At 54.4% G+C, this 25,591-nt stretch overlaps 2 long non-coding RNA genes across 2 annotated transcripts; both read right to left on the bottom strand.

The window, feature by feature from the left end:
* Positions 1 to 14,239: 14,239 nt before the first annotated feature.
* On the bottom strand, positions 14,240 to 14,642 carry LOC135312403 (uncharacterized). The gene is made up of 2 exons (XR_010371912.1): positions 14,545 to 14,642; positions 14,240 to 14,452 (listed from the first exon to the last, which is right to left on the bottom strand). It is a non-coding gene; the product is annotated as an uncharacterized LOC135312403 (long non-coding RNA).
* Positions 14,643 to 24,834: 10,192 nt separating this feature from the next.
* LOC135312404 (uncharacterized) lies at positions 24,835 to 25,304 on the bottom strand. The gene is made up of 2 exons (XR_010371913.1): positions 25,186 to 25,304; positions 24,835 to 25,047 (listed from the first exon to the last, which is right to left on the bottom strand). It is a non-coding gene; the product is annotated as an uncharacterized LOC135312404 (long non-coding RNA).
* Between the last annotated feature and the right edge of the window lie 287 nt (positions 25,305 to 25,591).

Below are 25,591 nucleotides of genomic sequence, written 5' to 3'. Positions count from 1 at the left end.
TTCAAATCTAGTACAGTAAACCATTTATGCTCCTCCTTTAAAAGAGGTCAGTAAAGTGTATGGATTAGCTACTACCGGATGTAGATCTTGGACCACCTGAGATATAGCCCTTAAATCGTGAACCAGCTAATACTCTTTGCCTCTAGATTTCTTTACTGGCGGCACAGGAGTACTATATTCTGATTCACATTCTATTAAGAGCTCATATTCTGAAAAAAATTTATAATTAACTTCTCTAATCCTTTTCGAGCCTCTCGCTTAATACGGTATTGTTTTTGTCTTACCGGCTTGGCTCCAGGCTTTAAGGTTACTTTTACCGGCTCTGCCCGCTTAGGTCGCTCCGGAGCTCCGCTCGCTCAAACCAAAGGAATTACTACGTTTTCCACTTCTTCGGGAACCTGTTCCTCCCTGGAGGAATCCTGTAACATAAACGCTCTCGCCTCTGTGGCTTTTGATTCTGTTCTGGTATTAGTAATTTAATCTCTCCATCTTTAAAAGTTACTCGAGCATCTAATTTACTTAATAGATCTCATCATAACAGAGGCAGTGGACATTCAGGCATATACAGAAACTGGTGAGTTGCCCATTGCTTCTCCAATTTAAACTTTAATGGCTCTAAGAAAGGCTAATTTTTCTTTGCCCTGTCGCACTAACAACACCTACTGGTTTATGATCAACTTTCTCTTTACGTGTATTCAATACCAAAGAAGTGGCTCCCGTATCTACCAAAAATTCTATTTCTTCATTCCCTAGCTTCAGTGTAACCAGGTGTTCAGCTAGGGTTGATTCCTCTGGTCTCCTTCATGCCAAGCTACTTCAAGCATTTTACCCAGATCTCTGGATTCAGGTTCTTCTAGTTTCTGAAGGTTTTTTTACTCCCCCCCCCCCCACCCCCCCCAATCTGGGGCTGATTGTCTTATGAATATAGAGACCAACTGAATTGCTTTTTCTGTTTTTTTCTGGGTTCAAATGAGTATATTTTCTGGTGGTCACCTTCAGCCTTTCCATAAAGGCTGAAGGGGGGGACTCCTTTAATTCTTGTCTCACTTAATAAATGGGTCAAAATTTATGGCTTTTGGCATTGCATGTCTTACTCCAAATAAAATCTGTCTCTGACATCTAGTCAACATTCCCCTGGGTCCTGGCTGATTAGGGTCCCACTCGGGATTTGTAGATGGAAAATTCTTATTCGTTGTTCTCTGTAAATTCCTGTTAGCATGTGCTCCCTGCACCTGCCTTCTGGCTGTATTCAATACTATTTTCTTGTCAGTTCCATCAAGTGAAGTATCCAGTATCACAAGTAGAGCAACACTTCAAGTTCTCACCACATTTTCCTCTTTTCAGAAACATTGCCGTAGAATCCTGTGGACATATCTCACGCTGTTTCTGCCACTCTGGATGATTCCACAGTGTAAAGAACAAATCAACATATGCCACTTCTTCCCATTTGCCTTCCCTTTTTACAAAACAACATTAATTGCAAGATGGTATGATATTGCAATGTCTCCTGTTCTGGCCATTCGTGCCCACCTTCCAATTGATACGTTGGGCACCAATGATTGCAATATTCAATTAATGGTTTCCGAGTTAGTGGGTCATCACCCCCGATGTCTTTCCAGTGCTTCAAAGTACATCCCAAAGGTGTTCTCTGTGGGATAGGTTTCTTACTCAGAAATGCTCCCATCTCCCAGTCGACTAGCAGTTGTGATAGTGCACTATCACAAATAGTAGTCAGAGGGACTCCAACCCCCGTTAGAGGTCTCACTGGGATCTGTAGCCCCCTGCTAGATATCCCTGGAGACTTCAACCCCCTGTTGAAGACCCCCCTACCCTCGGGTCCCGCTCCACAGGCTTTCGCCTAGCAGAGACTTACCAACCGAGGTACCTCTTGGCCCCAACCCTGCGTGGCTTTTGCCGCGCCTTACGGGCAGGCCTGTGGGACTCAAACCCACTATCCTATCCTATGTGGGAAGCTAACGCCACATATTATTCTACCTAAGTTTCTTCGTAAACGAATGCCTTGTTTACTTCAGTCCAGGGGATCTTTCTCAGAATTCTCTGGCCTGGGGATCGGAAGCTCTCCCCAAGAATTCCTTGGGGCTGGCTGCAGGTCCCACGGTCCTGCGGATCCGTCGAGATTCAAAAGCAGGTTCCCATCTGGGGTGCCAAAACTGTTACCAAAAAACACGGTAAAATCGGAAATATCTATTCAACACCAATCTAGTATTAAAGAGCAGGCGTTCTTTATTCACGGCGCCAGATGCACGGGGGATCGCTCCTCCTGGCGTGCGTACCTCACACACCTTTCCCGTAGAATTTGTAGATCAAAATTTTACGTATTCATACATATTCATTATCGTCCTGTCTACTGATCGGTACAAACTTGCTCGTTCCGTATGTAAATCGCTGCGCAGGCTCGGTGGTGGTCCGTGAGTCGGTGGTCGCAATCTCCCCCTGCCAGAATTGCCTTTTACCTTCTTGGCTCTTAATCTTGGCAGTCTTGGCTAGTTTTCTCAGTCCGCTACACGAAACCGCGTTTTGTCATCCGTTTCTGACAGAAGCACGTTGTCTGTTGTTCTGCTGACATTAACGATCGCCTAGGGACTAAAATGCAGATCGACAGATGCGCTGATTCGTACGCTCCGTGTTCCCGTAATGGAACACCGTCTCTGGTTGGTTGATTTCATCGCTTTGGTTACATTTCCCCCCTTTGGAAGTTTTGAAATAATCATTTTCTCAATACTTCCATCTTAGATCAATAATATTCCACTATGTCAGTTCAGTGTTTGGTTCATCTTCTCAAAATTTTCACTTGATTGTGGTCTCTAGGGCATATGCAGGTTCCATTTTATACCCAAAATTTTATTAATTTGTTGAACTACCTCTGCAAAAAAATGTGGTCCTCTCTCAGAGGACATTCCTGTTGGCACTCTAAATCTTGGTATTATTTCTTTCAGCAACATCTTAACTACTACTCTAGCTTTGTTGGTGCAGCACGAGAAAGCTTCTGGCCAACTAGAAAACTTGTCCATCAGCACTAACAAATACTGCTATATCTATTTTGTCTGGGTAACTCAGAAAACTTAATTTGCTAATAATTTCCGGGAGAATTTTTTGTTTTGTTACTCCTAAAGGTGGTTTCCTTTGGTTCAGGGGATTATTTCTAGGACAGATTGGACACTTAGCTACCATGGGTTTAACTGTTCTTGTCATGCCTACACACGCTACAGATGCTTTTAAACTCAAAACCGTAGCATCTACACCCTAATGTGTTTGCTCATGCTTTTCTTTTGCAAGTTCTGTCATAACTTGTGGGGTTGTTATTATTATTACTTGTTTTTCTGGTGTTACCTACCATCTCTGTGTTTTGTGATGCTTCCAATTGTTCTGCTAATTGCTCATCCAATTTATTATAATAATCTCGGTTTCAACTTTGGAATTCCGATCTGTTTTACTGGTACTAGTGCAAGGATACCTTGCTCTGCAGTCCTCTTTGCAGCTTTATCTGTCAATCGTTTGCTTATGTTTACAGCCGTCTGGCCGAATTGATGAGCTTTGCAACGCTTTACCGCCACTTCTTTTGGTTTCTGCACGTCTTCCGGAAGTTGGAGAATGTCTTCTTTATGCTGTATCAATGATTCTTGGGCTGATGGCAGTCCTTTTTCCTTCCCAGTAGCTCCATGATCGTGGATCACACCAAATGCATGTTTGGAATCAGTCTAGATATTTATCCTTCGTCCTTCTGCCATTCGCAGAGCTCGCTTCAACGCTACCAATACTGCTTTCTGTGCTGAGGTGTTCGCAGGCAGCGCCCCTGACTCCATTCCCTCGGCGGTGATAACGACAGCATATCCGGCCATTCTCTTCTCGCCCAGAGCTGCTTCCATCTGTAAACAACTCCAGATCAGGATTTTCCCAGAGGTTTGTGTCTCAGGCCTGGTCTGCTGGAATAGACTTGTTCAATAGTTAGCAAGCGATCGTGTTCGAAATTGTCCGTAAGGTTTTCTGTTGTTAAAAACATAGCAGGATTCAGTATAGCAGTAGTCTTCGATTCCACATGGTCTTGTTCTAACAGAACAACTTGATATTTCAACATTCTGCTAAGGGATAGCCAACGACCCCCCTTTTGTTCTAAAACAGTCACCGCTATGTGCGGGACACATACTGTCATCTTTTGTCCCATTGTTAACTTTGGGGCTTCCTGGATCGGCAGCGCTGCTGTTGCCACTGCCCGTAAACATCCAGGCCATCTTTTACTCACGTGGTCGAGTTGTTTGGAGAAGTAGCCCACGGGTCTCTTCCAGGTTCCCAGTCGCTGTGTCAGCACTCCAAGGGCTAAATGTTGTCTTTCGTGGACAAACAGCTCAAAAGGTTTAGCGAAATCGGGTAGGCCTAATGCAGGGGCCATCACTGAGGCTCTTTTCAGTTCTTTGAATGCCGTTTGGCATCCGGGCGTCCAGGTTAAATATTTATCCTTTGATTCTTTCAGTGCCTCATATAATGGTTTTACATACAGTCTGTAGTTCAGAATCCAGAGCTGACGCTATTTCACTATTTTCAGAAAAGCTCTCAGTTCCTTCGGGCCGCAAGGTTCGGGAATTTGACAAATAGTTTCTTTCTTTTCACTTTCTAATTGTCTTTGTCTTTGAGATATTTCGAATCCTAAATAAATGGCTGCTTCTTCTCCTATTTGGGTTTTGTTTCTGGAAACTCCGCATCTTCCTTGGCCCAGAAAATTTAAAAATTTCAAAACATTATTCTTTACTTTCTGCCACTATCAGAATGTCGTCTGCATTCTGTAACAATATGCCTCTCCCTGGGTTCTGTTTTTTCTAGACATTTCTATATTTCTAATTTTTTTTCTTGCCAGCTGAGTCCCAAATATCGTAGGACTAATTTTAAATCCTTGTGGAAGTACGGTCCATGTTAGCTGTGTCTTTCATTCTGTGGTGGGGCTTTCCCATTCCAAAGCAAATAGGCTTTGACTTTTTATGCCTGGAGGTATGCAAAAGAAGGCATCCTTCAAATCTAGTACAGTAAACCATTTATGCTCCTCCTTTAAAAGAGGTCAGTAAAGTGTATGGATTAGCTACTACCGGATGTAGATCTTGGACCACCTGAGATATAGCCCTTAAATCGTGAACCAGCTAATACTCTTTGCCTCTAGATTTCTTTACTGGCGGCACAGGAGTACTATATTCTGATTCACATTCTATTAAGAGCTCATATTCTGAAAAAAATTTATAATTAACTTCTCTAATCCTTTTCGAGCCTCTCGCTTAATACGGTATTGTTTTTGTCTTACCGGCTTGGCTCCAGGCTTTAAGGTTACTTTTACCGGCTCTGCCCGCTTAGGTCGCTCCGGAGCTCCGCTCGCTCAAACCAAAGGAATTACTACGTTTTCCACTTCTTCGGGAACCTGTTCCTCCCTGGAGGAATCCTGTAACATAAACGCTCTCGCCTCTGTGGCTTTTGATTCTGTTCTGGTATTAGTAATTTAATCTCTCCATCTTTAAAAGTTACTCGAGCATCTAATTTACTTAATAGATCTCATCATAACAGAGGCAGTGGACATTCAGGCATATACAGAAACTGGTGAGTTGCCCATTGCTTCTCCAATTTAAACTTTAATGGCTCTAAGAAAGGCTAATTTTTCTTTGCCCTGTCGCACTAACAACACCTACTGGTTTATGATCAACTTTCTCTTTACGTGTATTCAATACCAAAGAAGTGGCTCCCGTATCTACCAAAAATTCTATTTCTTCATTCCCTAGCTTCAGTGTAACCAGGTGTTCAGCTAGGGTTGATTCCTCTGGTCTCCTTCATGCCAAGCTACTTCAAGCATTTTACCCAGATCTCTGGATTCAGGTTCTTCTAGTTTCTGAAGGTTTTTTTACTCCCCCCCCCCACCCCCCCCAATCTGGGGCTGATTGTCTTATGAATATAGAGACCAACTGAATTGCTTTTTCTGTTTTTTTCTGGGTTCAAATGAGTATATTTTCTGGTGGTCACCTTCAGTCTTTCCATAAAGGCTGAAGGGGGGGACTCCTTTAATTCTTGTCTCACTTAATAAATGGGTCAAAATTTATGGCTTTTGGCATTGCATGTCTTACTCCAAATAAAATCTGTCTCTGACATCTAGTCAACATTCCCCTGGGTCCTGGCTGATTAGGGTCCCACTCGGGATTTGTAGATGGAAAATTCTTATTCGTTGTTCTCTGTAAATTCCTGTTAGCATGTGCTCCCTGCACCTGCCTTCTGGCTGTATTCAATACTATTTTCTTGTCAGTTCCATCAAGTGAAGTATCCAGTATCACAAGTAGAGCAACACTTCAAGTTCTCACCACATTTTCCTCTTTTCAGAAACATTGCCGTAGAATCCTGTGGACATATCTCACGCTGTTTCTGCCACTCTGGATGATTCCACAGTGTAAAGAACAAATCAACATATGCCACTTCTTCCCATTTGCCTTCCCTTTTTACAAAACAACATTAATTGCAAGATGGTATGATATTGCAATGTCTCCTGTTCTGGCCATTCGTGCCCACCTTCCAATTGATACGTTGGGCACCAATGATTGCAATATTCAATTAATGGTTTCCGAGTTAGTGGGTCATCACCCCCGATGTCTTTCCAGTGCTTCAAAGTACATCCCAAAGGTGTTCTCTGTGGGATAGGTTTCTTACTCAGAAATGCTCCCATCTCCCAGTCGACTAGCAGTTGTGATAGTGCACTATCACAAATAGTAGTCAGAGGGACTCCAACCCCCGTTAGAGGTCTCACTGGGATCTGTAGCCCCCTGCTAGATATCCCTGGAGACTTCAACCCCCTGTTGAAGACCCCCCTACCCTCGGGTCCCGCTCCACAGGCTTTCGCCTAGCAGAGACTTACCAACCGAGGTACCTCTTGGCCCCAACCCTGCGTGGCTTTTGCCGCGCCTTACGGGCAGGCCTGTGGGACTCAAACCCACTATCCTATCCTATGTGGGAAGCTAACGCCACATATTATTCTACCTAAGTTTCTTCGTAAACGAATGCCTTGTTTACTTCAGTCCAGGGGATCTTTCTCAGAATTCTCTGGCCTGGGGATCGGAAGCTCTCCCCAAGAATTCCTTGGGGCTGGCTGCAGGTCCCACGGTCCTGCGGATCCGTCGAGATTCAAAAGCAGGTTCCCATCTGGGGTGCCAAAACTGTTACCAAAAAACACGGTAAAATCGGAAATATCTATTCAACACCAATCTAGTATTAAAGAGCAGGCGTTCTTTATTCACGGCGCCAGATGCACGGGGGATCGCTTCTCCTGGCGTGCGTCCCTCACACACCTTTCCCGTAGAATTTGTAGATCAAAATTTTACGTATTCATACATATTCATTATCGTCCTGTCTACTGATCGGTACAAACTTGCTCGTTCCGTATGTAAATCACTGCGCAGGCTCGGTGGTGGTCCGTGAGTCGGTGGTCGCGATCTCCCCCTGCCAGAATTGCCTTTTACCTTCTTGGCTCTTAATCTTGGCAGTCTTGGCTAGTTTTCTCAGTCCGCTACACGAAACCGCGTTTTGTCATCCTTTTCTGACAGAAGCACGTTGTCTGTTGTTCTGCTGACATTAACGATCGCCTAGGGACTAAAATGCAGATCGACAGATGCGCTGATTCGTACGCTCCGTGTTCCCGTAATGGAACACCGTCTCTGGTTGGTTGATTTCATCGCTTTGGTTACACCTGTTCCTGTTGTTCAGTTTCTTCTTTTTTGGCTTTGTGTGATTCTCTCTGTGATTCTGTTTTTCTCTGCCTCGCTTTTCCCAGCTCCCCGTCCCTCACTTTGAATACCCGTTATCCTTCACCAGCTCACTCTCCCTTGGTTGCCATCCCCGTTTCTGAGTTCCTCCTGCTTTGCCACGTAGCCCGTGACTTTTTTCTTAATCTCTCTCTGTCTGCCTCAACGCTCCCGCCGCGCTTTTTAGTTCGTCTGCTCTGCTCTGTACCCTGCTACTGTTACTTGCCTGCCTGAGTTCTTCTCTGTCCAGCTCCCTTTCCCTATTCTTGAATTCCTGTTCTTCCTGCACCCGCCGCTGTTCCCTGTGATCTCCGTCTCCCTCTGTCCAGCTCCCTGTCCCTAGGTTTTAATTCCTGCCTCTGCCCGCCGTAGCCCGTCTAGATTTTTCTCTCGGCCTCTCTCTCTGTCCGGCTCCCCCTCTCTGTGTTCTAATTCCACGTTCTCTGTCACGTAGACCGTGCTGTTTGTTTGTCCTCATCTCTCTCTGTCCAGCTCCTTGCTGCTGTGTTTTATTTCTTCCCTCTCTGTCTGTCTTTGTAGCCCATTGCCGTTGTGTGTTTTTTTTTTTTTTTTCCTACTTGTTTCTTCATGTGTCTCTGTCTGCCTCCCAGTGCCTGATCTTTAATTCCTCCTTCCCTGTAGGCCGCTGTTCCTTTTTTCCATTCTACATTGTGTTCTCTTTGGTCTCCTGTTCTTATTCATCGATTCCCTCCTCGCCGCCCTGTGGCTTGTCCCCATTTTATTGTTGCGCCTCTCTCCCTCTCTCTGGCTTCTTGCCCCTGTTTTGAAAATTCCTCCCTCTCTTCTCTCTTCCCTGTTGGCCGTGTGATCTTCAGCCTTTCTCCATCTCTTTCTGCCCAGCTCTCTGTGTCTATTCATTAATTCTTCCCTCTCTGCCCTGTAGCCTGTAGCTTTTGTCCTTTCTCCATCTTGCTGTCTCTGGCTTCCCCATGACCCTGTTTTAGAATTGTTTCTCTCTCCTTTCTGTACGCATTGCGATTCCTTTTGCTCCCCATCTCCCTTTGTTTTGGGTGTTTTTTTTTGTTGTTGTTTCTCTGGCTCCCTGTCCCTAATTCTTAATTCTCTGCCTTCTCATGCGCTGTACCACGTAGCCCCATGGTTTGTTTTGTGGTGTTCCCTCCCCGGCCCCTTCCCTCCGTTGTTGGCTGTCTCGGCTCCCTGTCCCCGTGGCTTCATTCTTCCCTTTCTGCCCTGTTCTTGTCGCTTGTCTTGTCTGTCTCCATCGCGCTCGGTCCAGCTTCCTGCCCCTATTCTTCTTTCCTCCCTCGCTGTCGTGCTGCCTGCCCCAGGTTCTTTGTGCGTCTCCAGCCTGCTCCTCTTCCTTCTTTGTTGGTCTGTGTCCTGCTCTTCCCCCCTCTTTCTGCTGCCTCTCTTCCCCTCTCTCTGCTGCTTGTATCTCCACCTCCGTCAGGCTCCCTGTCCTTCTCTGGCCGTCCTGTTCCCTGCCTCGTGCCTTCTCACTACACGCACACACGCCCCCCCGCCCCCGTCCAGCTGGCTGCCGCTCTTCTCTTCTCTTCTCTCTTCCTACTGTCCTGTGCCCTGCTCCTCACCTTTGGCGGCCTCCCCCTCTGCCCAGCAGCCCGTCGCTCCAGGAGCCAGGCGACGGACGGTCCCTTTCCTGCCAAACGCGGACAAGCGCGTGCCGTGGTTTAGCCCCAGCTGGCAACTCTGCACCAGGGAGCTGCTTGCTCGCTCCACCCTCAGTGGGCTGGGGGAGAGAGCTGGAAGGGTAAAAGTGAGAAAAATCATGGGCTGAGATCAAGACTGTTTAATAGGTAAAGCAAAAGCTGTGCGTGGAAGCAAAGCAAGGAATTAATTCACTCCTCCTTTTCGGCGGGCAGGTGTTGAGCCACCTCTGGGAAAGCAGGGCTCTGTCATGTGTCATGGTTACTTAGGGAGAGAAATGCCGTAGCCCCCCCCCCCCCCCCCCCCCCCCAAGGACTCCCCCTTCTTCCCCCAGCTGCGTGTGCTGAGCATGATGTCAAATGGTATGGAATATCCCTTTGGTCAGTTAGCTGGGAAAGCTTTCCCAGCTGTCCCAGCCTACTTGCTGGTGGGGCACTGAGAGAACCAGAAGAGGCCCTGACTGTGGAAGCAGTGCTCAGCAAGAACCAAAACATCTCTACATTATTAACGGTGTTTTGAGCATAAATCCAAAACGTATCCCTTCCTAGCTACTGTGGAGAAAATGAGCACTATCCCAGCCACCACCAGCTCCGTGCGGCTGCGGCAACGGCGGCCGAGGTGGCCTTGGGGCAGGGGGAGCGTTGGGGACCCTGAGCCACGAATCGCTCCTGGGACTTGTTACGTGCGCGCCTGCACCAACACCTGCCCTCTCCTTTGGCCTGAGGGCTGCGTTTGCGCTCCCTTGGCGTGGGGCAAGGGGCTGTGATGGAGCCCGGGGAGGAGGTGGTGCACTGTGGGGGTGAGGGGAGGGGGCCCCCCGTTGCTGCTGCGCCTCAGCTGTGGGCGGGGTCTGGCTGGAGGAGCCCCAGGTGCGGGCAGTGGGGCTGGCGGTGCCGGCTCCTCCCTGGAAAAGGGGTGGTGCCCTGCTCCGGGGGGCCAGTGTGAGCCGAGGGCGGGGCGGAGCGGAGCTGTGGCCGAGCGTCAGCGGGCTGCGAGTGTAGCGAGGGAGGAGGTGAGCGGGGGCTGGGTGGGGGGCCGCTGCGTGCCGGGTCAAGCCCCGAGGAGGGCTGCGGCGGGGCAGCGGCGGGTCGGAGCGGGCGGTGGGGAGAGCGAGGCTGTGCTGAGGGCTCGGTGGGGCTTCCGGGTGCATCGGCGGGAGGGGCGGTGCCCCGCAGGGTGAGAGAGCGGGGAGGGCGGGCTCGCGGCGTGGCGGGAGCTGTGGTGGTGCGTGTGGCGGCTGGGCGGGCGGCCGTGTTGTGGCGCAGAGCATGGCGGGAGCTGTAGTCCTTGCGGCGGGGGGCTGCCGGGCGGCCGTGTTGTGGCGCAGAGCATGGCGGGAGCTGTAGTCCTTGTGGCGGGGGGCTGCCGGGCGGCCGTGTTGTGGCGCAGAGCATGGCGGGAGCTGTAGTCCTTGCGGCGGGGGGCTGCCGGGCGGCCGTGTTGTGGCGCAGAGCATGGCGGGAGCTGTAGTCCTTGCGGCGGGGGGCTGCCGGGCGGCCGTGTTGTGGCGCAGAGCGTGCCGGGAGCTGTAGTCCTTGCGGCGGGGGGCTGCCGGGCGGCCGTGTTGTGGCGCAGAGCGTGCCGGGAGCTGTAGTCCTGGCGCAGTGGCTGCCGGCCCTGTCACGTGGCTCGCCGGGGCGCGGCGGGAGGCGCGGTGTTCCGGCGCTCGGGTGCCGGGCGGCCGTGCCGCGTACGGTAGGCGCGGTGTATTTTTGGGGTTGGATTCGTGTTGATTTCTGGGGGCTTCCAGGTGCGGCCGCTCCCCGAGAAGCGGTGAGTTCCCCGGGAGCTGACAGAAGGGAAGAGGGAAAGGAGGAGGACCTTTTCCCCCTGCCCAGGGCGCAGACGATGGCCGCCGCCTCCCCGGCTCACCGGAGCTCCCGCTCAGCCTCCCCTGGCCCCCCCCTTGCCCCGTGCGCCTGCCCGCAGCCCCGGCACCTCCCCTGAAGTGTGCTGCGTAGCCCTTGGCCGCCCCCAGGCCCTGTCGTGAAGGCAGCGAGCCGGCCCTCGAGCGCACTGGATTCCCCCTCGGCGCAGGGGCCCTTAGCAGTAGCGCGGGGAAGGGGCGGTGTGTCCAGAAGCCCCTGCGCAAGGAGGGGCTTTGGCCAGGGTCGATCGACGGTAATGACGGTCGCTGTTTCTTCTTTCCCTCTCGCAGAGACCGTGCTGAGGACGTGGTTGTCTGTCCTTCCCCCGGGGATGCCGTTGACTGCGGCCGTCTCAGGCTTGCGTGGCTTCTCTCTGCCCGGCGTTGCCATCCTCGCAGCGCGGGGGCGAAAAGGGACACACAGAGCCCTTCCCGGCTGTGGACAGGAGCTGCCTCGGCTGAAGTTGGAGACGCCAACGAAAGGTAAAGCAGAAGAAACTGAAGGCGCTCTGGCTGCCAGCTGCCTTCCTGCCGCAGGCGAGAGAGAGCCTGTCCCTGCAGGTGAGGGAGGGAGGATCCCCCTTCGTAGCCCGCAGCGGGCCAGGCCACCAACGTGCACCGCAGGGTCTGTACGCGTAACCGGGAGTTGGGTACGGGCGTGTAGTGCACGAGCGAGCTAGGCTACGTGCCTAGGAAGCCTCATCTCGTAAGAGCGGTAAGACACCCGTGTATCCTCTTTAGGTGCAGGACGGCCTAGAGTCTGGAGCTGCAGAAGAGGCAGGGCGGAGAGGAGGGGAAAGAAGCATCTGAACGGCTAAATTGTGCCAGCAGCGCTGAGAGCGAGAGTCGCGGTGAGTCCTGGGCCACTGGGGCCCCGTTGCCTCTCTTGTGCATCCTGGGCCCTCCCTGTCTCTCCCCTGGCCCCCTCTCTTTCCTTACCTGCTGCAAAATGTTTTGTTTTTTTTTTTTTGGCGCCCCCCCGCCCCTTCTTTCTCCATCTCGCTCTGAGTGGCTCCCTGCCTCCCCGTCTTTTCAGGCCTCCCTCTCTCTGTCCTGTAGCCTGTGGCTACTTGTTCTTTCTCCGCCTCTCTCTGCCTGGCTCTGGCTCCGTTTTTATTTTTTTATTCCTCCTGCTCTGTCCTGTAGCCTGTCGGTATTTTGTCTTTCTCTGGCCCTCTTGGTCTGACTCCGTGTGTTACCGAAAAACGCGGTAAAATCGGAAACAACTCCTCAACGCCGATTTAGTATTAAAGAGCAGGCGTTCTTTATTCACGGCGCCGGATGCACGGGGGATCGCTCCTCCTGGCGTGCGTACCTCACACACCTTTCCCGTAGAATTTGTAGATCAAAATTTTACGTATTCATACATATTCATTATCGTCCTGTCTACTGATCGGTACAAACTGGCTCGTTCCGTATGTAAATCGCTGCGCAGGCTCGGTGGTGGTCCGTGAGTCGGTGGTCGCGATCTCCCCCTGCCAGAATTGCCTTTTACCTTCTTGGCTCTTAATCTTGGCAGTCTTGGCTAGTTTTCTCAGTGCGCTACACGAAACCGCGTTTTGTCATCCTTTTCTGACAGAAGCACGTTGTCTGTTGTTCTGCTGACATTAACGATCGCCTAGGGACTAAAATGCAGATCGACAGATGCGCTGATTCGTACGCTCCGTGTTCCCGTAATGGAACACCGTCTCTGGTTGGTTGACTTCATCGCTTTGGTTACACCTGTTCCTGTTGTTCAGTTTCTTCTTTTTTGGCTTTGTGTGATTCTCTCTGTGATTCTGTTTTTCTCTGCCTCGCTTTTCCCAGCTCCCCGTCCCTCACTTTGAATACCCGTTATCCTTCACCAGCTCACTCTCCCTTGGTTGCCATCCCCGTTTCTGAGTTCCTCCTGCTTTGCCACGTAGCCCGTGACTTTTTTCTTAATCTCTCTCTGTCTGCCTCAACGCTCCCGCCGCGCTTTTTAGTTCGTCTGCTCTGCTCTGTACCCTGCTACTGTTCTTGCCTTTCTGAGTTCTTCTCTGTCCAGCTCCCTTTCCCTATTCTCGAATTCCTGTTCTTCCTGCACCCGCCGCTGTTCCCTGTGATCTCCGTCTCTCTCTGTCCAGCTCCCTGTCCCTAGGTTTTAATTCCTGCCTCTGCCCGCCGTAGCCCGTCTAGATTTTTCTCTCGGCCTCTCTCTCTGTCCGGCTCCCCCTCTCTGTGTTCTAATTCCATGTTCTCTGTCACGTAGACCCGTGCTGTTTGTTTGTCCTCATCTCTCTCTGTCCAGCTCCTTGCTGCTATGTTTTATTTCTTCCCTCTCTGTCTGTCTTTGTAGCCCATTGCCGTTGTTTGTTTTTTTTTTTTTCCTACTTGTTTCTTCATGTGTCTCTGTCTGCCTCCCAGTGCCTGATCTTTAATTCCTCCTTCCCTGTAGGCCGCTGTTCCTTTTCTCCATTCTACATTGTGTTCTCTTTGGTCTCCTGTTCTTATTCATCGATTCCCTCCTCGCCGCCCTGTGGCTTGTCCCCATTTTATTGTTGCGCCTCTCTCCCTCTCTCTGGCTTCTTGCCCCTGTTTTGAAAATTCCTCCCTCTCTTCTCTCTTCCCTGTTGGCCGTGTGATCTTCAGCCTTTCTCCATCTCTTTCTGCCCAGCTCTCTGTGTCTATTCATTAATTCTTCCCTCTCTGCCCTGTAGCCTGTAGCTTTTGTCCTTTCTCCATCTTGCTGTCTCTGGCTTCCCCATGACCCTGTTTTAGAATTGTTTCTCTCTCCTTTCTGTACGCATTGCGATTCCTTTTGCTCCCCATCTCCCTTTGTTTTGGGTGGTTTTTTTTGTTGTTGTTTCTCTGGCTCCCTGTCCCTAATTCTTAATTCTCTGCCTTCTCATGCTCTGTACCACGTAGCCCCATGGTTTGTTTTGTGGTGTTCCCTCCCCGGCCCCTTCCCTCCGTTGTTGGCTGTCTCGGCTCCCTGTCCCCGTGGCTTCATTCTTCCCTTTCTGCCCTGTTCTTGTCGCTTGTCTTGTCTGTCTCCATCGCGCTCGGTCCAGCTTCCTGCCCCTATTCTTCTTTCCTCCCTCGCTGTCGTGCTGCCTGCCCCAGGTTCTTTGTGCGTCTCCAGCCTGCTCCTCTTCCTTCTTTGTTGGTCTGTGTCCTGCTCTTCCCCTCTCTCTGCTGCCTCTCTTCCCCTCTCTCTGCTGCCTCTCTTCCCCTCTCTCTGCTGCCTCTCTTCCCCTCTCTCTGCTGCCTCTCTTCCCCTCTCTCTGCTGCTTGTATCTCCACCTCCGTCAGGCTCCCTGTCCTTCTCTGGCCGTCCTGTTCCCTGCCTCGTGCCTTCTCACTACACGCACACACGCCCCCCCGCCCCCGTCCAGCTGGCTGCTGCTCTTCTCTTCTCTCTTCCTACTGTCCTGTGCCCTGCTCCTCACCTTTGGTGGCCTCCCCCTCTGCCCAGCAGCCCGTCGCTCCAGGAGCCGGGCGACGGACGGTCCCTTCCCTGCCAAACGCGGACAAGCGTGTGCCGTGGTTTAGCCCCAGCTGGCAACTCTGCACCAGGGAGCTGCTTGCTCGCTCCACCCTCAGTGGGCTGGGGGAGAGAGCTGGAAGGGTAAAAGTGAGAAAAATCATGGGCTGAGATCAAGGCTGTTTAATAGGTAAAGCAAAAGCTGTGCGTGGAAGCAAAGCAAGGAATTAATTCACTCCTCCTTTTCGGCGGGCAGGTGTTGAGCCACCTCTGGGAAAGCAGGGCTCTGTCATGTGTCATGGTTACTTAGGGAGAGAAATGCCGTAGCCCCCCCCCCCCCAAGGACTCCCCCTTCTTCCCCCAGCTGCGTGTGCTGAGCATGATGTCAAATGGTATGGAATATCCCTTTGGTCAGTTAGCTGGGAAAGCTTTCCCAGCTGTCCCAGCCTACTTGCTGGTGGGGCACTGAGAGAACCAGAAGAGGCCCTGACTGTGGAAGCAGTGCTCAGCAAGAACCAAAACATCTCTACATTATTAACGGTGTTTTGAGCATAAATCCAAAACGTATCCCTTCCTAGCTACTGTGGAGAAAATGAGCACTATCCCAGCCACCACCAGCTCCGTGCGGCTGCGGCAACGGCGGCCGAGGTGGCCTTGGGGCAGGGGGAGCGTTGGGGACCCTGAGCCACGAATCGCTCCTGGGACTTGTTACGTGCGTGCCTGCACCAACAGCTGCCCTCTCCTTTGGCCTGAGGGCTGCGTTTGCGCTCCCTTGGCGTGGGGCAAGGGGCTGTGACGGAGCCCAGGGGAGGAGGTGGTGCACTGTGGGGGTGAGGGGAGGGGGCCCCCCGTTGCTGCTGCGCCTCAGCTGTGGGCGGGGTCTGGCTGGAGGAGCCCCAGGTGCGGGCAGTGGGGCTGGCGGTGCCGGCTCCTCCCTGGAAAAGGGGTGGTGCCCTGCTCCGGGGGGCCAGTGTGAGCCGAGGGCGGGGCGGAGCGGAGCTGTGGCCGAGCGTCAGCGGGCTGCGAGTGTAGCGAGGGAGGAGGTGAGCGGGGGCTGGGTGGGGGGCCGCTGCGTGCCGGGTCAAGCCCCGAGGAGGGCTGCGGCGGGGCAGCGGCGGGTCGGAGCGGGCGGTGGGGAGAGCGAGGCTGTGCTGAGGGCTCGGTGGGGCTTCCGGGTGCATCGGCGGGAGGGACGGTGCCCCGCAGGGTGAGAGAGCGGGGAGGGCGGGCTCGCGGCGTGGCGGGAGCTGTGGTGGTGCGTCTGCCGGCTGGGCGGGCGGCCGTGTTGTGGCGCAGAGCATGGCGGGAGCTGTAGTCCTTGCGGCGGGGGGCTGCCGGGCGGCCGTGTTGTGGCGCAGAGCATGCCGGGAGCTGTAGTCCTTGTGTCGGGGGGCTCCCGGGCGGCCGTGTTGTGGCGCAGAGCATGCCGGGAGCTGTAGTCCTTGTGGCGCGCGGCTGCCGGGCGGCCGTGTTGTGGCGCAGAGCATGCCGGGAGCTGTAGTCCTGGCGCAGTGGCTGCCGGCCCTGTCACGTGGCTCGCCGGGGCGTGGCGGGAGGCGCGGTGTTCCGGCGCTCGGGTGCCGGGCGGCCGTGCCGCGTACGGTAGGCGCGGTGTATTTTTGGGGTTGGATTCGTGTTGATTTCTGGGGGCTTCCAGGTGCGGCCGCTCCCCGAGAAGCGGTGAGTTCCCCGGGAGCTGACAGAAGGGAAGAGGGAAAGGAGGAGGACCTTTTCCCCCTGCCCAGGGCGCAGACGATGGCCGCCGCCTCCCCGGCTCACCGGAGCTCCCGCTCAGCCTCCCCTGGCCCCCCCCTTGCCCCGTGCGCCTGCCCCCAGCCCCGGCACCTCCCCTGAAGCGTGCTGCGTAGCCCTTGGCCGCCCCCAGGCCCTGTCGTGAAGGCAGCGAGCCGGCCCTCGAGCGCACTGGATTCCCCCTCGGCGCAGGGGCCCTTAGCAGTAGCGCGGGGAAGGGGCGGTGTGTCCAGAAGCCCCTGCGCAAGGAGGGGCTTTGGCCAGGGTCGATCGACGGTAATGACGGTCGCTGTTTCTTCTTTCCCTCTCGCAGAGACCGTGCTGAGGACGTGGTTGTCTGTCCTTCCCCCGGGGATGCCGTTGACTGCGGCCGTCTCAGGCTTGCGTGGCTTCTCTCTGCCCGGCGTTGCCATCCTCGCAGCGCGGGGGCGAAAAGGGACACACAGAGCCCTTCCCGGCTGTGGACAGGAGCTGCCTCGGCTGAAGCTGGAGACGCCAACGAAAGGTAAAGCAGAAGAAACTGAAGGCGCTCTGGCTGCCAGCTGCCTTCCTGCCGCAGGCAAGATAGAGCCTGTCCCTGCAGGTGAGGGAGGGAGGATCCCCCTTCGTAGCCCGCAGCGGGCCAGGCCACCAACGTGCACCGCAGGGTCTGTACGCGTAACCGGGAGTTGGGTACGGGCGTGTAGTGCACGAGCGAGCTAGGCTACGTGCCTAGGAAGCCTCATCTCGTAAGAGCGGTAAGACACCCGTGTATCCTCTTTAGGTGCAGGACGGCCTAGAGTCTGGAGCTGCAGAAGAGGCAGGGCGGAGAGGAGGGGAAAGAAGCATCTGAACGGCTAAATTGTGCCAGCAGCGCTGAGAGCGAGAGTCGCGGTGAGTCCTGGGCCACTGGGGCCCCGTTGCCTCTCTTGTGCATCCTGGGCCCTCCCTGTCTCTCCCCTGGCCCCCTCTCTTTCCTTACCTGCTGCAAAATGTTTTGTTTTTTTTTTTTTGGCGCCCCCCCGCCCCTTCTTTCTCCATCTCGCTCTGAGTGGCTCCCTGCCTCCCCGTCTTTTCAGGCCTCCCTCTCTCTGTCCTGTAGCCTGTGGCTACTTGTTCTTTCTCCGCCTCTCTCTGCCTGGCTCTGGCTCCGTTTTTATTTTTTTATTCCTCCTGCTCTGTCCTGTAGCCTGTCGGTATTTTGTCTTTCTCTGGCCCTCTTGGTCTGACTCCGTGTGTTACCGAAAAACGCGGTAAAATCGGAAACAACTCCTCAACGCCGATTTAGTATTAAAGAGCAGGCGTTCTTTATTCACGGCGCCGGATGCACGGGGGATCGCTCCTCCTGGCGTGCGTACCTCACACACCTTTCCCGTAGAATTTGTAGATCAAAATTTTACGTATTCATACATATTCATTATCGTCCTGTCTACTGATCGGTACAAACTGGCTCGTTCCGTATGTAAATCGCTGCGCAGGCTCGGTGGTGGTCCGTGAGTCGGTGGTCGCAATCTCCCCCTGCCAGAATTGCCTTTTACCTTCTTGGCTCTTAATCTTGGCAGTCTTGGCTAGTTTTCTCAGTGCGCTACACGAAACCGCGTTTTGTCATCCTTTTCTGACAGAAGCACGTTGTCTGTTGTTCTGCTGACATTAACGATCGCCTAGGGACTAAAATGCAGATCGACAGATGCGCTGATTCGTACGCTCCGTGTTCCCGTAATGGAACACCGTCTCTGGTTGGTTGACTTCATCGCTTTGGTTACACCTGTTCCTGTTGTTCAGTTTCTTCTTTTTTGGCTTTGTGTGATTCTCTCTGTGATTCTGTTTTTCTCTGCCTCGCTTTTCCCAGCTCCCCGTCCCTCACTTTGAATACCCGTTATCCTTCACCAGCTCACTCTCCCTTGGTTGCCATCCCCGTTTCTGAGTTCCTCCTGCTTTGCCACGTAGCCCGTGACTTTTTTCTTAATCTCTCTCTGTCTGCCTCAACGCTCCCGCCGCGCTTTTTAGTTCGTCTGCTCTGCTCTGTACCCTGCTACTGTTCTTGCCTTTCTGAGTTCTTCTCTGTCCAGCTCCCTTTCCCTATTCTCGAATTCCTGTTCTTCCTGCACCCGCCGCTGTTCCCTGTGATCTCCGTCTCTCTCTGTCCAGCTCCCTGTCCCTAGGTTTTAATTCCTGCCTCTGCCCGCCGTAGCCCGTCTAGATTTTTCTCTCGGCCTCTCTCTCTGTCCGGCTCCCCCTCTCTGTGTTCTAATTCCATGTTCTCTGTCACGTAGACCCGTGCTGTTTGTTTGTCCTCATCTCTCTCTGTCCAGCTCCTTGCTGCTATGTTTTATTTCTTCCCTCTCTGTCTGTCTTTGTAGCCCATTGCCGTTGTTTGTTTTTTTTTTTTCCTACTTGTTTCTTCATGTGTCTCTGTCTGCCTCCCAGTGCCTGATCTTTAATTCCTCCTTCCCTGTAGGCCGCTGTTCCTTTTCTCCATTCTACATTGTGTTCTCTTTGGTCTCCTGTTCTTATTCATCGATTCCCTCCTCGCCGCCCTGTGGCTTGTCCCCATTTTATTGTTGCGCCTCTCTCCCTCTCTCTGGCTTCTTGCCCCTGTTTTGAAAATTCCTCCCTCTCTTCTTTCTTCCCTGTTGGCCGTGTGATCTTCAGCCTTTCTCCATCTCTTTCTGCCCAGCTCTCTGTGTCTATTCATTAATTCTTCCCTCTCTGCCCTGTAGCCTGTAGCTTTTGTCCTTTCTCCATCTTGCTGTCTCTGGCTTCCCCATGACCCTGTTTTAGAATTGTTTCTCTCTCCTTTCTGTACGCATTGCGATTCCTTTTGCTCCCCATCTCCCTTTGTTTTGGGTGTTTTTTTTTGTTGTTGTTTCTCTGGCTCCCTGTCCCTAATTCTTAATTCTCTGCCTTCTCATGCTCTGTACCACGTAGCCCCATGGTTTGTTTTGTGGTGTTCCCTCCCCGGCCCCTTCCCTCCGTTGTTGGCTGTCTCGGCTCCCTGTCCCCGTGGCTTCATTCTTCCCTTTCTGCCCTGTTCTTGTCGCTTGTCTTGTCTGTCTCCATCGCGCTCGGTCCAGCTTCCTGCCCCTATTCTTCTTTCCTCCCTCGCTGTCGTGCTGCCTGCCCCAGGTTCTTTGTGCGTCTCCAGCCTGCTCCTCTTCCTTCTTTGTTGGTCTGTGTCCTGCTCTTCCCCTCTCTCTGCTGCCTCTCTTCCCCTCTCTCTGCTGCCTCTCTTCCCCTCTCTCTGCTGCCTCTCTTCCCCTCTCTCTGCTGCCTCTCTTCCCCTCTCTCTGCTGCCTCTCTTCCCCTCTCTCTGCTGCCTCTCTTCCCCTCTCTCTGCTGCCTCTCTTCCCCTCTCTCTGCTGCCTCTCTTCCCCTCTCTCTGCTGCTTGTATCTCCACCTCCGTCAGGCTCCCTGTCCTTCTCTGGCCGTCCTGTTCCCTGCCTCGTGCCTTCTCACTACACGCACACACGCCCCCCCGCCCCCGTCCAGCTGGCTGCTGCTCTTCTCTTCTCTCTTCCTACTGTCCTGTGCCCTGCTCCTCACCTTTGGTGGCCTCCCCCTCTGCCCAGCAGCCCGTCGCTCCAGGAGCCGGGCGACGGACGGTCCCTTCCCTGCCAAACGCGGACAAGCGTGTGCCGTGGTTTAGCCCCAGCTGGCAACTCTGCACCAGGGAGCTGCTTGCTCGCTCCACCCTCAGTGGGCTGGGGGAGAGAGCTGGAAGGGTAAAAGTGAGAAAAATCATGGGCTGAGATCAAGGCTGTTTAATAGGTAAAGCAAAAGCTGTGCGTGGAAGCAAAGCAAGGAATTAATTCACTCCTCCTTTTCGGCGGGCAGGTGTTGAGCCACCTCTGGGAAAGCAGGGCTCTGTCATGTGTCATGGTTACTTAGGGAGAGAAATGCCGTAGCCCCCCCCCCCCCCCCCCCCAAGGACTCCCCCTTCTTCCCCCAGCTGCGTGTGCTGAGCATGATGTCAAATGGTATGGAATATCCCTTTGGTCAGTTAGCTGGGAAAGCTTTCCCAGCTGTCCCAGCCTACTTGCTGGTGGGGCACTGAGAGAACCAGAAGAGGCCCTGACTGTGGAAGCAGTGCTCAGCAAGAACCAAAACATCTCTACATTATTAACGGTGTTTTGAGCATAAATCCAAAACGTATCCCTTCCTAGCTACTGTGGAGAAAATGAGCACTATCCCAGCCACCACCAGCTCCGTGCGGCTGCGGCAACGGCGGCCGAGGTGGCCTTGGGGCAGGGGGAGCGTTGGGGACCCTGAGCCACGAATCGCTCCTGGGACTTGTTACGTGCGCGCCTGCACCAACAGCTGCCCTCTCCTTTGGCCTGAGGGCTGCGTTTGCGCTCCCTTGGCGTGGGGCAAGGGGCTGTGACGGAGCCCAGGGGAGGAGGTGGTGCACTGTGGGGGTGAGGGGAGGGGGCCCCCCGTTGCTGCTGCGCCTCAGCTGTGGGCGGGGTCTGGCTGGAGGAGCCCCAGGTGCGGGCAGTGGGGCTGGCGGTGCCGGCTCCTCCCTGGAAAAGGGGTGGTGCCCTGCTCCGGGGGGCCAGTGTGAGCCGAGGGCGGGGCGGAGCGGAGCTGTGGCCGAGCGTCAGCGGGCTGCGAGTGTAGCGAGGGAGGAGGTGAGCGGGGGCTGGGTGGGGGGCCGCTGCGTGCCGGGTCAAGCCCCGAGGAGGGCTGCGGCGGGGCAGCGGCGGGTCGGAGCGGGCGGTGGGGAGAGCGAGGCTGTGCTGAGGGCTCGGTGGGGCTTCCGGGTGCATCGGCGGGAGGGACGGTGCCCCGCAGGGTGAGAGAGCGGGGAGGGCGGGCTCGCGGCGTGGCGGGAGCTGTGGTGGTGCGTGTGGCGGCTGGGCGGGCGGCCGTGTTGTGGCGCAGAGCATGGCGGGAGCTGTAGTCCTTGCGGCGGGGGGCTGCCGGGCGGCCGTGTTGTGGCGCAGAGCATGGCGGGAGCTGTAGTCCTTGCGGCGGGGGGCTGCCGGGCGGCCGTGTTGTGGCGCAGAGCATGCCGGGAGCTGTAGTCCTTGTGGCGGGGGCTGCCGGGCGGCCGTGTTGTGGCGCAGAGCATGGCGGGAGCTGTAGTCCTTGTGGCGGGGGGCTGCCGGGCGGCCGTGTTGTGGCGCAGAGCATGCCGGGAGCTGTAGTCCTGGCGCAGTGGCTGCCGGCCCTGTCACGTGGCTCGCCGGGGCGCGGCGGGAGGCGCGGTGTTCCGGCGCTCGGGTGCCGGGCGGCCGTGCCGCGTACGGTAGGCGCGGTGTATTTTTGGGGTTGGATTCGTGTTGATTTCTGGGGGCTTCCAGGTGCGGCCGCTCCCCGAGAAGCGGTGAGTTCCCCGGGAGCTGACAGAAGGGAAGAGGGAAAGGAGGAGGACCTTTTCCCCCTGCCCAGGGCGCAGACGATGGCCGCCGCCTCCCCGGCTCACCGGAGCTCCCGCTCAGCCTCCCCTGGCCCCCCCCTTGCCCCGTGCGCCTGCCCGCAGCCCCGGCACCTCCCCTGAAGCGTGCTGCGTAGCCCTTGGCCGCCCCCAGGCCCTGTCGTGAAGGCAGCGAGCCGGCCCTCGAGCGCACTGGATTCCCCCTCGGCGCAGGGGCCCTTAGCAGTAGCGCGGGGAAGGGGCGGTGTGTCCAGAAGCCCCTGCGCAAGGAGGGGCTTTGGCCAGGGTCGATCGACGGTAATGACGGTCGCTGTTTCTTCTTTCCCTCTCGCAGAGACCGTGCTGAGGACGTGGTTGTCTGTCCTTCCCCCGGGGATGCCGTTGACTGCGGCCGTCTCAGGCTTGCGTGGCTTCTCTCTGCCCGGCGTTGCCATCCTCGCAGCGCGGGGGCGAAAAGGGACACACAGAGCCCTTCCCGGCTGTGGACAGGAGCTGCCTCGGCTGAAGCTGGAGACGCCAACGAAAGGTAAAGCAGAAGAAACTGAAGGCGCTCTGGCTGCCAGCTGCCTTCCTGCCGCAGGCGAGAGAGAGCCTGTCCCTGCAGGTGAGGGAGGGAGGATCCCCCTTCGTAGCCCGCAGCGGGCCAGGCCACCAACGTGCACCGCAGGGTCTGTACGCGTAACCGGGAGTTGGGTACGGGCGTGTAGTGCACGAGCGAGCTAGGCTACGTGCCTAGGAAGCCTCATCTCGTAAGAGCGGTAAGACACCCGTGTATCCTCTTTAGGTGCAGGACGGCCTAGAGTCTGGAGCTGCAGAAGAGGCAGGGCGGAGAGGAGGGGAAAGAAGCATCTGAACGGCTAAATTGTGCCAGCAGCGCTGAGAGCGAGAGTCGCGGTGAGTCCTGGGCCACTGGGGCCCCGTTGCCTCTCTTGTGCATCCTGGGCCCTCCCTGTCTCTCCCCTGGCCCCCTCTCTTTCCTTACCTGCTGCAAAATGTTTTGTTTTTTTTTTTTTGGCGCCCCCCCGCCCCTTCTTTCTCCATCTCGCTCTGAGTGGCTCCCTGCCTCCCCGTCTTTTCAGGCCTCCCTCTCTCTGTCCTGTAGCCTGTGGCTACTTGTTCTTTCTCCGCCTCTCTCTGCCTGGCTCTGGCTCCGTTTTTATTTTTTTATTCCTCCTGCTCTGTCCTGTAGCCTGTCGGTATTTTGTCTTTCTCTGGCCCTCTTGGTCTGACTCCGTGTGTTACCGAAAAACGCGGTAAAATCGGAAACAACTCAACGCCGATTTAGTATTAAAGAGCAGGCGTTCTTTATTCACGGCGCCGGATGCACGGGGGATCGCTCCTCCTGGCGTGCGTACCTCACACACCTTTCCCGTAGAATTTGTAGATCAAAATTTTACGTATTCATACATATTCATTATCGTCCTGTCTACTGATCGGTACAAACTGGCTCGTTCCGTATGTAAATCGCTGCGCAGGCTCGGTGGTGGTCCGTGAGTCGGTGGTCGCGATCTCCCCCTGCCAGAATTGCCTTTTACCTTCTTGGCTCTTAATCTTGGCAGTCTTGGCTAGTTTTCTCAGTGCGCTACACGAAACCGCGTTTTGTCATCCTTTTCTGACAGAAGCACGTTGTCTGTTGTTCTGCTGACATTAACGATCGCCTAGGGACTAAAATGCAGATCGACAGATGCGCTGATTCGTACGCTCCGTGTTCCCGTAATGGAACACCGTCTCTGGTTGGTTGACTTCATCGCTTTGGTTACACCTGTTCCTGTTGTTCAGTTTCTTCTTTTTTGGCTTTGTGTGATTCTCTCTGTGATTCTGTTTTTCTCTGCCTCGCTTTTCCCAGCTCCCCGTCCCTCACTTTGAATACCCGTTATCCTTCACCAGCTCACTCTCCCTTGGTTGCCATCCCCGTTTCTGAGTTCCTCCTGCTTTGCCACGTAGCCCGTGACTTTTTTCTTAATCTCTCTCTGTCTGCCTCAACGCTCCCGCCGCGCTTTTTAGTTCGTCTGCTCTGCTCTGTACCCTGCTACTGTTCTTGCCTTTCTGAGTTCTTCTCTGTCCAGCTCCCTTTCCCTATTCTCGAATTCCTGTTCTTCCTGCACCCGCCGCTGTTCCCTGTGATCTCCGTCTCTCTCTGTCCAGCTCCCTGTCCCTAGGTTTTAATTCCTGCCTCTGCCCGCCGTAGCCCGTCTAGATTTTTCTCTCGGCCTCTCTCTCTGTCCGGCTCCCCCTCTCTGTGTTCTAATTCCATGTTCTCTGTCACGTAGACCCGTGCTGTTTGTTTGTCCTCATCTCTCTCTGTCCAGCTCCTTGCTGCTATGTTTTATTTCTTCCCTCTCTGTCTGTCTTTGTAGCCCATTGCCGTTGTTTGTTTTTTTTTTTTTTCCTACTTGTTTCTTCATGTGTCTCTGTCTGCCTCCCAGTGCCTGATCTTTAATTCCTCCTTCCCTGTAGGCCGCTGTTCCTTTTCTCCATTCTACATTGTGTTCTCTTTGGTCTCCTGTTCTTATTCATCGATTCCCTCCTCGCCGCCCTGTGGCTTGTCCCCATTTTATTGTTGCGCCTCTCTCCCTCTCTCTGGCTTCTTGCCCCTGTTTTGAAAATTCCTCCCTCTCTTCTCTCTTCCCTGTTGGCCGTGTGATCTTCAGCCTTTCTCCATCTCTTTCTGCCCAGCTCTCTGTGTCTATTCATTAATTCTTCCCTCTCTGCCCTGTAGCCTGTAGCTTTTGTCCTTTCTCCATCTTGCTGTCTCTGGCTTCCCCATGACCCTGTTTTAGAATTGTTTCTCTCTCCTTTCTGTACGCATTGCGATTCCTTTTGCTCCCCATCTCCCTTTGTTTTGGGTGGTTTTTTTTGTTGTTGTTTCTCTGGCTCCCTGTCCCTAATTCTTAATTCTCTGCCTTCTCATGCTCTGTACCACGTAGCCCCATGGTTTGTTTTGTGGTGTTCCCTCCCCGGCCCCTTCCCTCCGTTGTTGGCTGTCTCGGCTCCCTGTCCCCGTGGCTTCATTCTTCCCTTTCTGCCCTGTTCTTGTCGCTTGTCTTGTCTGTCTCCATCGCGCTCGGTCCAGCTTCCTGCCCCTATTCTTCTTTCCTCCCTCGCTGTCGTGCTGCCTGCCCCAGGTTCTTTGTGCGTCTCCAGCCTGCTCCTCTTCCTTCTTTGTTGGTCTGTGTCCTGCTCTTCCCCTCTCTCTGCTGCCTCTCTTCCCCTCTCTCTGCTGCCTCTCTTCCCCTCTCTCTGCTGCCTCTCTTCCCCTCTCTCTGCTGCCTCTCTTCCCCTCTCTCTGCTGCCTCTCTTCCCCTCTCTCTGCTGCCTCTCTTCCCCTCTCTCTGCTGCTTGTATCTCCACCTCCGTCAGGCTCCCTGTCCTTCTCTGGCCGTCCTGTTCCCTGCCTCGTGCCTTCTCACTACACGCACACACGCCCCCCCGCCCCCGTCCAGCCGGCTGCTGCTCTTCTCTTCTCTCTTCCTACTGTCCTGTGCCCTGCTCCTCACCTTTGGTGGCCTCCCCCTCTGCCCAGCAGCCCGTCGCTCCAGGAGCCGGGCGACGGACGGTCCCTTCCCTGCCAAACGCAGACAAGCGTGTGCCGTGGTTTAGCCCCAGCTGGCAACTCTGCACCAGGGAGCTGCTTGCTCGCTCCACCCTCAGTGGGCTGGGGGAGAGAGCTGGAAGGGTAAAAGTGAGAAAAATCATGGGCTGAGATCAAGGCTGTTTAATAGGTAAAGCAAAAGCTGTGCGTGGA

The sequence above is a fragment of the Phalacrocorax carbo genome, chromosome 3 (genome assembly GCF_963921805.1).
Source record: "Phalacrocorax carbo chromosome 3, bPhaCar2.1, whole genome shotgun sequence".
Lineage (NCBI taxonomy): Eukaryota > Metazoa > Chordata > Aves > Suliformes > Phalacrocoracidae > Phalacrocorax > Phalacrocorax carbo.
Note: the sequence above shows the minus strand (reverse complement) of the source record. Positions and strands in the feature narration are given on the sequence as shown.